This window comes from Drosophila pseudoobscura, chromosome 3, assembly GCF_009870125.1.
Source record: "Drosophila pseudoobscura strain MV-25-SWS-2005 chromosome 3, UCI_Dpse_MV25, whole genome shotgun sequence".
In the NCBI taxonomy this organism is placed as follows: Eukaryota; Metazoa; Arthropoda; class Insecta; order Diptera; family Drosophilidae; genus Drosophila; species Drosophila pseudoobscura.
The window spans coordinates 2,472,674-2,486,229 of NC_046680.1; the positions used below are offsets into that span (position 1 = coordinate 2,472,674).

General features: G+C 53.1%; 1 protein-coding gene across 2 annotated transcripts in view; it reads right to left on the reverse strand.

Moving 5' to 3' along the window:
• Atf6 (bZIP_ATF6 domain-containing protein ATf6) overlaps positions 1-13,556 on the reverse strand; it is a 290,062-nt gene that overhangs the window by 178,547 nt on the left and 97,959 nt on the right. For both annotated transcript variants that reach the window (XM_033378873.1, XM_033378872.1), the window contains exon 2: positions 12,364-12,584. The gene's annotated coding sequence lies outside the window, so the exon portion shown is untranslated. The remainder of the gene's footprint in view (positions 1-12,363; positions 12,585-13,556) is intronic.

The following is a 13,556-nucleotide window of genomic DNA, read 5'->3' on the forward strand; positions in this document are numbered from 1 at the left end:
GAGACGGCAGAGAAAGAGGACCGAGCCGAAGCTGGGCAGAGATCGCAAGAAAGAGAGCGACACGCACGCGGCGAGCAGCGAGTCGTGAGCTGTAGACGCCGAACGGGCATCGGAACCCTCCCGTAGACCGACCGTCCCGGCTATATATGTCGGACCCAGAGCCAGAGAATGACAGTCAGCATCCAGCGTTAAAACAGTCAGTATCCAGCGTTCCAGCAGTCAGCATCCAGCGGTCAAGCAGTCAGTGCCCGGCGTCAGCAAAGATCAGTCAGCATCCAGCGTTCAAACAGTCAGCATCCAGCGTTCAAACAGTCAGTATCCAGCGTTCAAGCAGTCAGCATCCAGCGGTCAAGCAGTCAGTGCCCGGCGTCAGCAAAAAAAACAGTCAGTATCCAGCGTTCAAGCAGTCAGCATCCAGCGTTCAAGCAGTCAGTATCCAGCGTTCAAGCAGTCAGCATCCAGCGTTCAGACAGTCAGCATCCAGCGTTCAGACAGTCAGCATCCAGCGTTCAAACAGTCAGCATCCAGCGTTCAAACAGTCAGTATCCAGCGTTCCAACAGTCAGCATCCAGCGTTCAAACAGTCAGTGCCCGGCGTCAGCAAAGAGCAGTCAGTATCCAGCGTTCAAGCAGTCAGTGCCCTGCGTTCGAAGCAGAGAGTAAATGCCCAGCCTTCAAAGTGATCGGTCAGCGTCCAGCCATCAACACGAGACGAGATCCAGCGCTTAAATCAACGAACCCATCACGACCAGGACGACAAGGATAATTCCAAGGACAACGATAGCAAGGACTATTGACCGGCCCAGCGAGGTCCAACAGTCAGGACAATTCCAAGGACAACGATAGCAAGGGTCGATCCCCAGGCTACTATAAAGACCGACGACAACCACGACCATCGACCAGGACCCCAAACAGCAAGGACTCCAAGGACGCCCCCCTGTACAACCGTGTTAACCGTGCCTACGCCGTGCTTCCGTGACTAACCCCAAGGACTCCGGTATTCAGCGCGTTACCGAAGAAAAAGGTTCTACCGGAGGGTCAATACGTGATACTACCGTCGGAAACGCGAAAGACTTCGAAGTGCGAGTTCGAACACCGTGCTTCGACATGGGGGTACAGTGGATTTCGTATCGGCGCAAGGACGAATTGCAGGCCATCGCCGTCGAATTCGGCCTCGGTGAAACCGGGACAGTGGACGAACTGCGCAGCCGGATCTCGGCCTTCATCTCGCGCGGCGAACATCCGACGGCGATCGAAAAGCGGATCAAAGAGCTCGGAACGGTCTTCGACAGCGCGCCCAGCCCGAGGAACCCGAGGAACACCTCCACGTCGCCGGGACCGAGTCAACGTGAACAGAAGGAAGGGATCTGTGCGGAACAGCCCCTATCCATCGTAATTCCCGAGTTCCCGCGCGCAGCTCCAGGTCCTGGGTACAGTGACTCTAGCCGGCTTGAAGCCACGACCGACCGACGACATGGTGATAATCACTACCAGCACCGCTTCCCCGAGGAAGCCGGAACTTAGCGACCCGGAAGAGAAGAAATCTCCTTCGCCGCCCTCGCCGATAAGCTGCGCAATTGGGGCCTGAAGTTCGACGGACACTCGGATGCGCTGGCTTTCATCGAACGGTTGGAAGAAAGGGTCGACTCATATGGCGGGAGTCCAGCACAACTGCCGCGAGCCATCTCCGGGCTACTAACTGGCAAGGCAGAAGGATGGTTTAGGACGTTCCAGATGCAAGGCAAGCCATGGACCGAGTTCCGGAAAGAGTTCTTGGAGTTCTTCCTACCCCCGCGATACTTTCAGCGCTTGGAAGATACGATCCGCTCCCGTCACCAACGACCCCGAGAAGCCTTTCAGGACTACTTGATCGACCTCCGACTCATGATGCAACGAGCTCAGTATACTCCAGACAGGGAGCTGGACAGGATCTACGAGAACCTTCGGCCGGAATACCAACTGTTCACCCGTAGGCATGAGTTCGAGACGCTGCGAGAACTGACCCACTTGATAGTAGCGTACGAGACAACGCGGGACCGCGAACAAACCCGCCACGCTTACGACCGCCCAGATACGAAACCCAGAACGACATCATACCAAGGACCCGGATTAGCCACCCCGCAGCAGGCTCCTCCAGACGACACCGGGCCCTCCCGGAGCGCCGAGACGGCCAGCCGCGTAGTGACCCAGGATGGAGATCCGCCGGTGAACACACGCCGGGCCTGTCGGAATTGCGGAGAGGAAGGTCATTTCAGCAGTTCATGCAGGAATCGGCGAGTGTTATTCTGTTGGGAGTGTGGTCGCCGCGGCATCCGGACGATCGACTGCTGTAGGCTGTCCGAGTCGGGAAACGGACCGAGTCTCCGCTCGTAAGGGAACCGATCGGAGACATACCTCCAGGGCCCCCTGGAGTAACTCATCCCTTAAGTTTGGAAGGAGGCAGGATCGCCGCGCTAGTAACCATCGAAGGAGTACCGTTCACAGCTACCCTCGACACAGGAGCGACGCGGTCGTTCGTCAGTCAACGCATCGCTCATGAAGTAAGTACCGGAGGGAACGCACGGAATATAAGGACTACCGTCCGCCTGGCAGACGGTACCGCAAAGGAGGTGACGCAAGCAGTTTCGGTCAAGGTACGTCTGGATCAACAGGAAACGCGGGTGATTCTATTAGTCCTACCCATGGTAGTGGACGACATCATACTGGGGCTCGATTTCCTTTGCGGCGTCCAGACCATAATACAATGCGGCCGAGCGTACTTGCAGTTGACCCAGCGGGCGATCCGGGAAACGAACCCAATCCCCACATCATCCTCGACTCGGCCCCGCATGGTTACTTTTAGTGACGAACGTCCAGCGACGGCATCCGCTGCTCCTACCCCCTCGACCAATCCTACAGCGACCCACCGGACGAAACCAACGCACCTGAATCCCAACCACGCCAGACCTAGCAACGTAACAGTGACAACGCACCAGAATCTCGAACCCGCCAGACCCAGCAACGTAACAGTGACAACGCACCAGAATCTCGAACCCGCCAGACCCAGCAATGTACCAGTGACAACGCACCAAGATCTCGAACCCGCCAGACCCAGCAACGTAACCCGAACCCAACCCACGATTCGATACGACCACGCCAGAATCATCAACGAAGCCACGACAGAGACGACTGCGACACCGCTGGACACCCCCAGGGCCAGTCCGTCCGCCCCGAAGAACACCCAGAGTAACGAAACCACGCCGGAGACGACTGCGACACCGCTGGACGCACCCAGGGCCAGTCCGTCTGCCTCGAAAACCACACAGAGTATCCCTAACAGGACAACGCTGCTAAGCCTCGGCCCCGCCAGAACCCGAAGTGACATCAGGACAACGCTTCCGAGTCTCGACCACGCCAGACCCAACCGCAATACAAGGACAACGCTTCTAAGTTTCGACCACGCCAGACCCAGCAACGATACCAGGACAACGCATCAAAGCCCCGACCGAGACGGACCCGGCGGCGCTAAAAATACAACCCGATCGACGCGAGCCCAATCAGACATGCCCAGCCGTGCGGCGCAGCCAGTGCAAACGACCCCGCAGGAAACCAGCCTCGCTCCACAACGCGACCCATTACGCCTGGAAGACGACGGCCCTGAAGGACATGGACGGGTCGAGGTAGACCACCTCGCGTCTAAACCCCCAACGGATTATCAACTCGCCCCTTTAGCCGATGCCGCGGCCGGTCGACAACGCAACCCTTTTCGAAGGTCAGGCTCGACTAACCCTATCGCCGTAAACCTCGCCGTCATAACCTGTGCCCCGCTCGAAGAAATCTCGCCACCGACAGCCCCCATCATCGAACCACCCCTCCCGCCGTGGGTAGCCGAGTTCTTGAAGCAAGAATTGGCCAAGTTCGAGGGATTGAAGGGCGTGTCTCACATAGCCGAGCATACCATCACCCTGAAGGACGACAAGCCGATAAAGCAGAGGTACTTCCCCAAGAATCCGGCCATGCAGAAAATTATCAATGCTCAGGTCGACGAGTTGCTGCTAGACGGACGGATAGAAGCTTCAAAAAGCCCCCACAGCGCACCCATCGTACTGGTGGGAAAGAAGACAGGCGAGATGCGGATGTGCGTAGACTACCGACAGCTCAACGCGCAATCGATACCCGACGCCTACCCGCTGCCCAGGATCAACCACATCATCGAGAGGCTCCGTAACGCGCGTTACATCTCGACGTTGGACCTCAAGAACGGGTATTGGCAGATCCCTATGGCCGAGGGGAGCCGAGAATGCACCGCCTTCACCGTTCCGGGCCGAGGACTCTTCCATTGGAAGGTGATGCCGTTCGGACTACACTCAGCATCGGCTACATTCCAGCGGGCCTTGGACAGCGTCATCGGACCACAGATGGAACCCAACGCCTTTGCTTACCTCGACGATATCATTGTCATCGGAGCGGCACTGGAAGAACACGTCGACCATCTGCGAGAGGTTTTCCGAAGACTGCGGGAAGCCAATCTAAGATTAAACCAAAAGAAATGTAGTTTTTTCCAGAAAAGCATCGCATATCTGGGACATGTCATTAGTGAGCGGGGTATACACACCGACCCAGATAAGATCGTCGCCGTCCGGAAGTTGGCCCCACCAAGTTCGATAAAGGAGCTTCGACGATGCCTAGGAATGGCATCGTGGTACCGGAGGTTCGTCCCAAACTTCGCGGCGATTGTACAACCTATGACTAGCCTCTTGAAGAAGGAGAAAAGGTGGATCTGGAGTGACGAACAGCAGGCCGCTTTCGAGGAGTTGAAGGAGAAGTTAACCCAAGCACCCGTCTTAGCCTGCCCGGATTTCACGGAGAGGTTCGCTCTACAAACTGACGCAAGCGCCTACGGTCTAGGGGCAGTCCTGACGCAACAGATCCGCGGAGAGGAGAGGGTCATAGCCTACGCTAGCCGAAGGCTCTTGAAAGCAGAAGAAAACTACTCGGCCACGGAAAAGGAATGCTTAGCCATCGTCTGGGCCATCAGGAAATTGCGATGCTACCTGGAGGGTTACCACTTCGACGTCATCACCGACCATCTCGCTTTGAAGTGGTTAAACTCGATCAATAACCCGACCGGTCGCATCGCTCGTTGGGCTCTGGAACTCCAACAGTATCGCTTCGACGTGCTTTACCGACGCGGAAGCCAGAACGTCGTAGCAGACGCTCTTTCCCGGCAACCTACCGACACCATACAGCGAACCCTAGAAGACCTGCCCACCTGCCCCTGGATACAAAGGTTGCTCAAACGTATCCAGGCACGACCCGAAGAATGCAGAGAATTTATAATCGAGAACGGACAGATCTACCGGCAGCCTGGACACCGACCAGTCGAAGAAGAATCTCATCAGTGGAAATTATGCGTCGCCCGTGGCCATCGTAGGCGAGTGTTAGAAGAATGCCACGATCACCCGACCGCCGGACACTTAGGAATACGGAAGACCGCCACTCGGGTAACCCAACGATATTATTGGCCAGGACTCTACAGGGACGTGACCCGATACGTGAAACATTGCGAAAGCTGCCAAAAATTTAAGGTGAGCCAGAACAAACCCGCAGGTCACATGTATACGCGCCAGGCTAAGGGCCCGTTCGACATCCTTTGCGCGGACTTCGTAGGTCCACTACCACGCTCGACGCACGGCAACACGATGCTCCTCGTGTTCTTCGACTCATTCTGCAAATGGGTGGAACTTGTGCCACTCCGGAAAGCCACAACCGCCCACTTGGAGAAGGCGTTCCGAGAGAGGATACTCTGCCGATTCGGGGTCCCGTGGAAGTTTGTGTGCGACAACGGAACACAATTCACTAGTCGGTCCTTCCGGAAATTCTGCGAGGTGGCGGGAATGGAACTCGAGCACACCGCGCCGTATACCCCTCAGCAAAACCCGACGGAGAGGGCAAACCGGACCATCAAGACGATGATTGCACAATACGCCGACGGAGACCAACGGACCTGGGACGATCTCCTCCCCGAGTTAAGCTTGGCCATAAACAGCAGCACGTCGGACACCACGGGCTTCAGCCCGGCCTTTTTGGTACTCGGACGAGAACCAAGGCTACCAGGAGCCTTGTACGACGAAGTGACCCCAGGATTAGGAAATGAACTAGAACCTGCCCACGGGAAGGCGACACGACTGCAGGAAGTATTCAAGGTCGTACAGGAGAACACCCAACGGGCATCCCAAGAGCAGAAGAGAACATACGACCTCCGACGGCGCGAGTGGCGACCCGAACTAGGAGCCCTAGTCCTCCTTCGGCAGCATCACCTATCAAAAGCCGCCGACGGTTTCGCGGCCAAGTTGGCCCCTAAGTACGACGGGCCGTACAAGGTAACCCGATTCTTATCTCCCAACATAGTTCGACTGCAGATTCAACAAGGCAAACAAAGGAAAACAGCGAGTTTAGCCGACTTAAAGGCCTTCCACGGAGCGGAACACCCCGAGGAGGACCCGACGACGCTGGAAAGACCCGAATGACTTGCCGACTTCGTAAGGGCCACTTGCGGTAGTGCGCTACCGTAACGTCCTCGCCCCGTAAGGGGTGCGACCCACGCAACCGTAAGCTACGCATACATCCCCTTATGGGATTAGATAAGTACTGCATCCAATGTAAACATCTTTTTACTCGCACCGCTCAAGCAGGATAGGGGGAGGGTATTAATACTTCTAGTTAAGACAGGCAGGTTCTAACCGACAGGCATTTTCTCCCTAGAATCGACAGCAGACATGAAGCGTCTAAGAGATGGAAGGCAAGCTCGGCCCCTAGGGGCAAATGGTGACACGACGGGACACCCTAGCGGAGACCAGCGGCCTGAAGTCCCGGCGCCTGCCGACGAACCGACTGCAAGCCGGACTCGCGACTGGATCGTCAACCCCGATGGGCCATCCACCTCCCGTCAAGCCCAGTTGAGGCGGGTCGGAGAGGCGACTCTCAGACAACCAGGCTGGATGCCATGGGGCCAGCGCGCGGCAGCCATCCAAGGGTGGATCGACCAACAAACACACGACCCGCGGACCGATGCCGAAGGGGAAGTGGAGCCCGATGGCCGTTTCGCAACCGCTGGTGTCCGCTCGGCGCTCAATCACGACGTCGCCGCCCTGAATCGCCTTTGGCTCGGGAGTTACGGGGCTGCCATAGACGACGACAATGCAACCACGGACACCGACGAGCACGAGACGATCCTGCGCAACGCTCCAAGCCTGGCGTCTACGCTGCCGTACGAAGTGAGCGGACACCCAGTGGCTCGCGGAAGCGAATGGGACTCGCCCCTTTGGGCCGAGTGGGACCTGGCCGGTCAGGGTCGACTAGGCACCCCTCCAGCTGTACGCAACGAGGACGAATCCGGTGATGGCGCTGGGCCACACTACTCTGACGTGTCTAACGCGGGCGATGCAGGGGAAGGAACAGGACCCCAACGCGACGACGGAGGGTCCGATTCCCGGTCCCTCATGGACCTGGACTTCGCGCCGCAAGCAAACCAGCATTAGGCACCAGCCAACCCGTCGGGGTCAGCTGATATCCCGCCCCCCTTCTTTGCCGCCCACGCCGGACCACCCCCACAACGCCCCGACGAGGAAGTACGCGACTTCGGCTCCGAAGAGAGCCTCCCGCTGGAGTATGGCGAGATGGCCGACCTGCTGCAAATCCTCCGACTCCACCCTACGGTAGCCGCGGTACAGGACGACCCGGAATGGGCAGAGGCTCCCCCTGAATGGCGGACCAACGCGCCAGGGCGGCGGTTGCCCCGGGACCTCATATCCAACATCACTGTGTTCCTACGCGATCGAGCCTACCGACTGGGAGTCCGGCGACTGGAGGTCCACGACGGCACCTGCTTCCGCATCAAAATCACCCGTAGCCGGGCTGTCACAGTCACTCTTCGGCACCCCCGAAGTATGGAGGGGGTGTGAGGGAGCGTACGCTCCACCCACATTTTTTCCACCCATCATCTTGCCGGCATTTTTCCCACTGGAGGGACCCGAAATTATTTCATTGGAATTAAAATTTTTGACTCTTTATTTTCTAGGTTTAAGCATTGACTCTTTATTTTCTAGGTTTAAGCATTGACTCTTTATTTTCTAGGTTTAAGCATTGACTCTTTATTTTCTAGGTTTAAGCATCGACTGTTCAGTTTTTGGTTAAGGGGGAGGGGGGAAGGCCACGAAGGCCACTTGTTATTAATTTTTTATTATACGGCCCGAGGGGTCTCTAAGCCACACGTAGCTTACTTAAAAGGGGGGCGAGTCGCGATCACGGCGGACGCCACTGGCTTTCCAGAACCAAGATAACACAACAACAACGACGCAGCAGCGGCCAAAGAGAGACGAGGAAAACAACGGGATCCAGCGAGCCGCCGACATCGACGCAGCAACAGGCAGAGAGGGAAGCATCGGCAAAATAACCCAACAACAACGACGCAGTAGCGGCCCAAGAGAGACGAGGAAAAACAACGGGATCCAGCGAGCCGCCGGCATCGACGCAGCAACAGGCAGGGAGGGAAGCATCGACAAGATAACCCAACAACAACGACGCTGCAGCGGCCAAAGGGAGACGAGGAAAAACAACGGGATCCAGCGAGCCGCCGGCATCGACGTAGCCACGGCAGAGAGGAGGGCGCTGTCAAGATAAGCCAACAGCATCGACGCAGCAGCGGCCGAGGAGAAACGCTGACAAGACAAGCCGACAGCATCAACGCAGCAGCGGCAGAAGAGGGCCGCTGAGAGCGGCAATCAAATCCAGCAACGACGCCCCAGCAGTGGAAAAGAGAGGGGAAATAACGACGCTAGCCGCCCACGCCGACGCTGGATCGGCAGAGCCAGCAGAACGCCGGCTCTGAAGCTGGGAAAACATGAAAAGGAAGTCAGTGAGATGAGAGGCGGTGGTAGGAATCGGACGCGCTGACGGAAGAAAAAACCTAAGTGGCGCGCGAGAAGAAAAGGAACACACGTGGCGGACGACTTGGACATTAACGCGATCAACAGTGCGCGAAGGATCCGGCATCGACACTACGTTTACGGAGGTGGGATCCTGCACCGGCGCCGCAATCCCAGGGCAAAGAGGAGGCTTTCGCCAAGCGCGAGCGTGGGAGTAGAGGGGTAAGCGAGTCTCAAGACGTGCATGCGGGCTGCTGAGCGGTGCGATAGGTAGGGAACCAAAGAAGAATAAAGTGAAATGTAACGAATACAACGAAAACATAGCCTGGTCATCAACAATCTATATGCTAGGGAACCCGAATGCCAGGGGCTTCATCTTCTCCGCCCTTCCCCGCGCCTCTTGCCCGAGTCTCCCTCTTTGGCTACACCCACGTGGTGATCCGCATTCGCTCCGGATGCCCGTCGGGGCCCCCGCGTGATTCCCCCAGTAGTTCGTGGCCCAACAGGAGCCTGAGACCGCTGTCCGGCGATTGCCTAGGCGTTCTCGGTGACGACTGTTGGCGTCCCCCCCCGCATGATTCCCTCCAGTAGTTTGTGATCCCGCAGTAGTTCTTAATTCGACAAGATCCCGGGGGCGCTATCCGGCGATTGCCTAAGCCCTCCCGGCGATGTTTGCCGATATCCCCGACCCTCGTAGTAATTCTTAGTCCGACGGGGCCCCCATGAGTGCTGTCCGGCGATAGCCTAGGTGCTCGCGGTGGTATTCGTCGGTATCCCCGCATAGCAACGACCTTCGCAGTAGTTCTTAGTTTGGCGGGATCCCGGGAGCGCTGTCCGGCGATTGCCTAAGTCCTCCCGGCGATGCTGGCCGATATCTCCGACCCTCGTAGTTATTCTTAGTCCGACGGGGCCCCCGCGAGTGCTGTCCGGCGATAGCCTAGGTGCTCGCGGTGGTATTCGTCGGTATCCCCGCATAGCAACGACCTTCGCAGTAGTTCTTAGTTTGACAGGATCCCGGGAGCGCTATCCGGCGGTTGCCTAAGTCCTCCCGGCGATACTTGCCGATGTCTCCGACCCTCGTAGTAATTCTTAGTCCGACGGAGCCCCCGCGGGTGCTGTCCGGCGATAGCCTAGGTACTCGCGGTGGTATTTGTCGGTATCCCCGCATAGCAACGACCTTCGCAGTAGTTCTTAGTTTGGCGGGATCCCGGGAGCGCTGTCCGGCGATTGCCTAAGTCCTCCCGGCGATGCTGGCCGATATCTCCGACCCTCGTAGTTATTCTTAGTCCGACGGGGCCCCCGCGAGTGCTGTCCGGCGATAGCCTAGGTGCTCGCGGTGGTATTTGTCGGTATCCCCGCATAGCAAAGACCTTCTAGTAGTTCTTAGTTCGACAGGATCCCGGGGGCGCTATCCGGCGATTGCCTAAGCCCTCCCGGCGATGCTTGCCGATACCTCCGCCCCTCGTAGTAATTCTTAGTCCGACGGGGCCACGTAAGCGCGGTCCGGCGGTTGCCACTGCCGCGCCCCGTACTGTTCCCTTTCCTCTCGGTCGCTCCTGTCTGGGGATTGCCTCCCTGTCCCGTCGACGGCCCCGAACTCGGAGTCCCGGCAAATTATAAATATTGCTGTAATTTCGACCCTGGAGTAGACTGAGATATGTACCCCAGCCCAGGATCGCTTCCTTACAAGGTTGAGGGTGGCACACTGGAAAGATTTGTAAGGGATATGGGGGGCCTATTCTTCTTCTTAGCCTTAAACTCCTTCACCACGAAATGCTCCGGCCAAAATTTGGTGGAGTAAATGGTGTCCAATACAAATACTTGTCGTTTTGGTGGGACTCCCACCAATGGTTTAGTCACCACAGGTCTAGTACCACTGGTGGCAATATCCGGAGGACAGGAAAGTCTATTTACTGGTGGGATCGGGATAGACGGGACAACTAGCGAACTATCGGACACCACGGACTCGGACGCTGCAGACGTACTTGGCCGCACATTCTCCGAGGCGATGAATTCGGCTACCGAATCTGCATCGCCAGCATCTGTCGTTGCTTTTGGAGTTGCAAACGAGATCAACTGCTGCACACTTGGAGTGGTCGGAGTCAGTTTTTCGGCGGCGCACGGCTGAGTGACGGTTGGCACTTGCACATCCCGCAGAATGACCTTTTTACGCCTCGGAGACTCATCGAGCAGTTGCCAAAATTGCCAAATTGAGATTCCATGGCTAAGAGCCGATCGTATTGCTTTTTAAAGCCAACGGTCAGCTTCTTAAAGCGCTTCCGCGTCTGCCTCATAAAAGCCACCATGTCATTCTCCACTGCACGGCATGCCTCGCAACTGTATTATGTTTGGCTATAGCATCACTCACGAGGCCAGCAGGGGACATTCGGCTGATCGTGAGTGATCTGCTTCTTACAGGTATTTTTGGCGCAGACCACAGCGTATTACATTTGTATTATTTATTTGTTTACTTAAGAAAATTTACGAAAAAAAAGAAAATTTCTAAAACAAATTGGTATTAGACCAATGTGCCAGACAACGCTCAAAGCGGAATTGGTAAAAACAATGAAAGCAGAGTATTTAATGTTTATTTAAGAAAACACCGGCTATTTATGTAAAACAAAAGAAAAATATGCGGAGCGCAAAACAAAAACGCGTCTGATCTACAAAAGAGAACGAACGAATGTTTGTACAGTACTTACAAATTATAAACTAATCAATTGCTATGCGGTGACAACTACGGGACGCTTTTAAATGAGGAAGAATATTTAATAAAGACTAAAAATATATAGAAACATTTTTTTCTAATTCAATTTAAGAAACTAAACAGAATCAATTAATTTGTATTACATTTTATTGAACGAAAAATAAAAATAAAAAGAAATATTGAATGATGTGAAATGAATTAAATTAATGAAATAAATCAAAAACAGATTTGAAGAGAATAGATTTATTTTTGTTTTGAAGTTTTCGTTGCCCAGTTAAAAATGGATCCGAGCTCAACAATAATCTGTTTAACAAATACATTTTTATATCCTTATTCATAGAGTCAGCAGCTTCTTCGGAGAGCTCTCCAATGGATGCTAAAGCATGTTTAATGACATCACGAGAATGACGTCTTTAAACTGCTGTTGTAGTTTCTGTTTTATTATCACTCTAGAATTTACTTAAAGGCCTTTAATTGGGGTGATACAACGATTGCCGGTTACGATAGTTTATTATACAATTTTTGGAGCCCCAAGTCTTTTTAAAGTTTTTGCCATATAATTTTTTTTTCATATTGCTGTGATATAATTTTATCTTCAATTTAATCTCGAACTTGCCAAAATGTAATGGTTTGTTCATAAATACCAGTTCAATGTGTAAAACGAAATTTATGTTTCTATTTGATAAGTATCACGACTACTTCACAAATAAAAGTTACAATATTTTTGTATTATATCGTATATAAAACGTACCTTGTTATTTCTCCTCGTTCTTTTTCTAAATTTAACAATATTTGTTCTTGTTTTTTGGTGGTAGCTAAAATTTTCAATTGAAGTCCTTTTGACTTTAAATTCTTCTTCTGTAACTCTAACCAAGCCATTTTAGTCTTGGCTCGTTCTATTAGTAAATTTTCTCGTATTTTTAGAAGACATTTTAACTGTTCCAATTTGCATTCATTATTTGGTAGATAATTCTGTAAAATAAATATATTTAGCTAAGTTTTCTTTGAAGTAACCAATGAGTTGTTATTGAAAAGCCCATGTATGTATATACATGTATCTGTTGATGATGTAAGCTAATAACAAGAAAGAAGGTATAATTTCGAAGCTGAAGCTTCAGATACCATGACAGTTTGGTCCTCTGAATTTTATGGCCGCCAACACATTACGGAAAAAAATGTAGAACCGACAAGTCGTGAGTCAAGGTTCAAATAACAGAGGACAACTACAGCAAAGCATCAGCGTCCAGGTGAGCGAATACAGTACCCAAGAGAATTTGTAAACAGAAGTCTTCTGCTGTTTAGAAGACAATAACGATTTTTATAAAGGCGCCATATTCTTCCGGCAAGCAAGAATAATTATGTATTTGTTTTTGTTTTTATTTTTTTATTTTTATACCCGATACTCCAAATGAGTATTGGGGTATATTCGATTTGTGGTGAAAATGGATGTGTGTAATGTCCAGAAGGAATCGTTTCCGACCACATAAAGTATAAATTCTTGATCAGCATCAATAGCCGAGTCGGTTGAGCCCTGTCTGTCCGTCCCTATCAGCGCCTAGTGCTCAAAGACTATAAGAGCTAGAGCAACGACGATTTATATCCGGACTTCTGTGATATGTCACTGTTACAAGAAAATTTCAAAAACTTTGCCCCGCCCACTTCCGCCCCCACAAAAGGCGAAAATCTGTGGCATCCACGAATTGAAAGATACAAGAAAACTGAAAACGCAGAATCGTAGAGAATGTTCTAGAGTGTAAAATCTGCAACAGATCGTATAATTATTATAGCCAAAAAACCATTTCATTCTTTCTCGCTCTGTCTCTCTCTAACACACAGGTTTCATGGTCGGTTTTGACAATTACAAAATATGAGTTCAAGGATCTCAGAACCTATAAGAGCCAGAGCAACCAAATTTGGTATCCACACTCCTGTGATATTGGACCT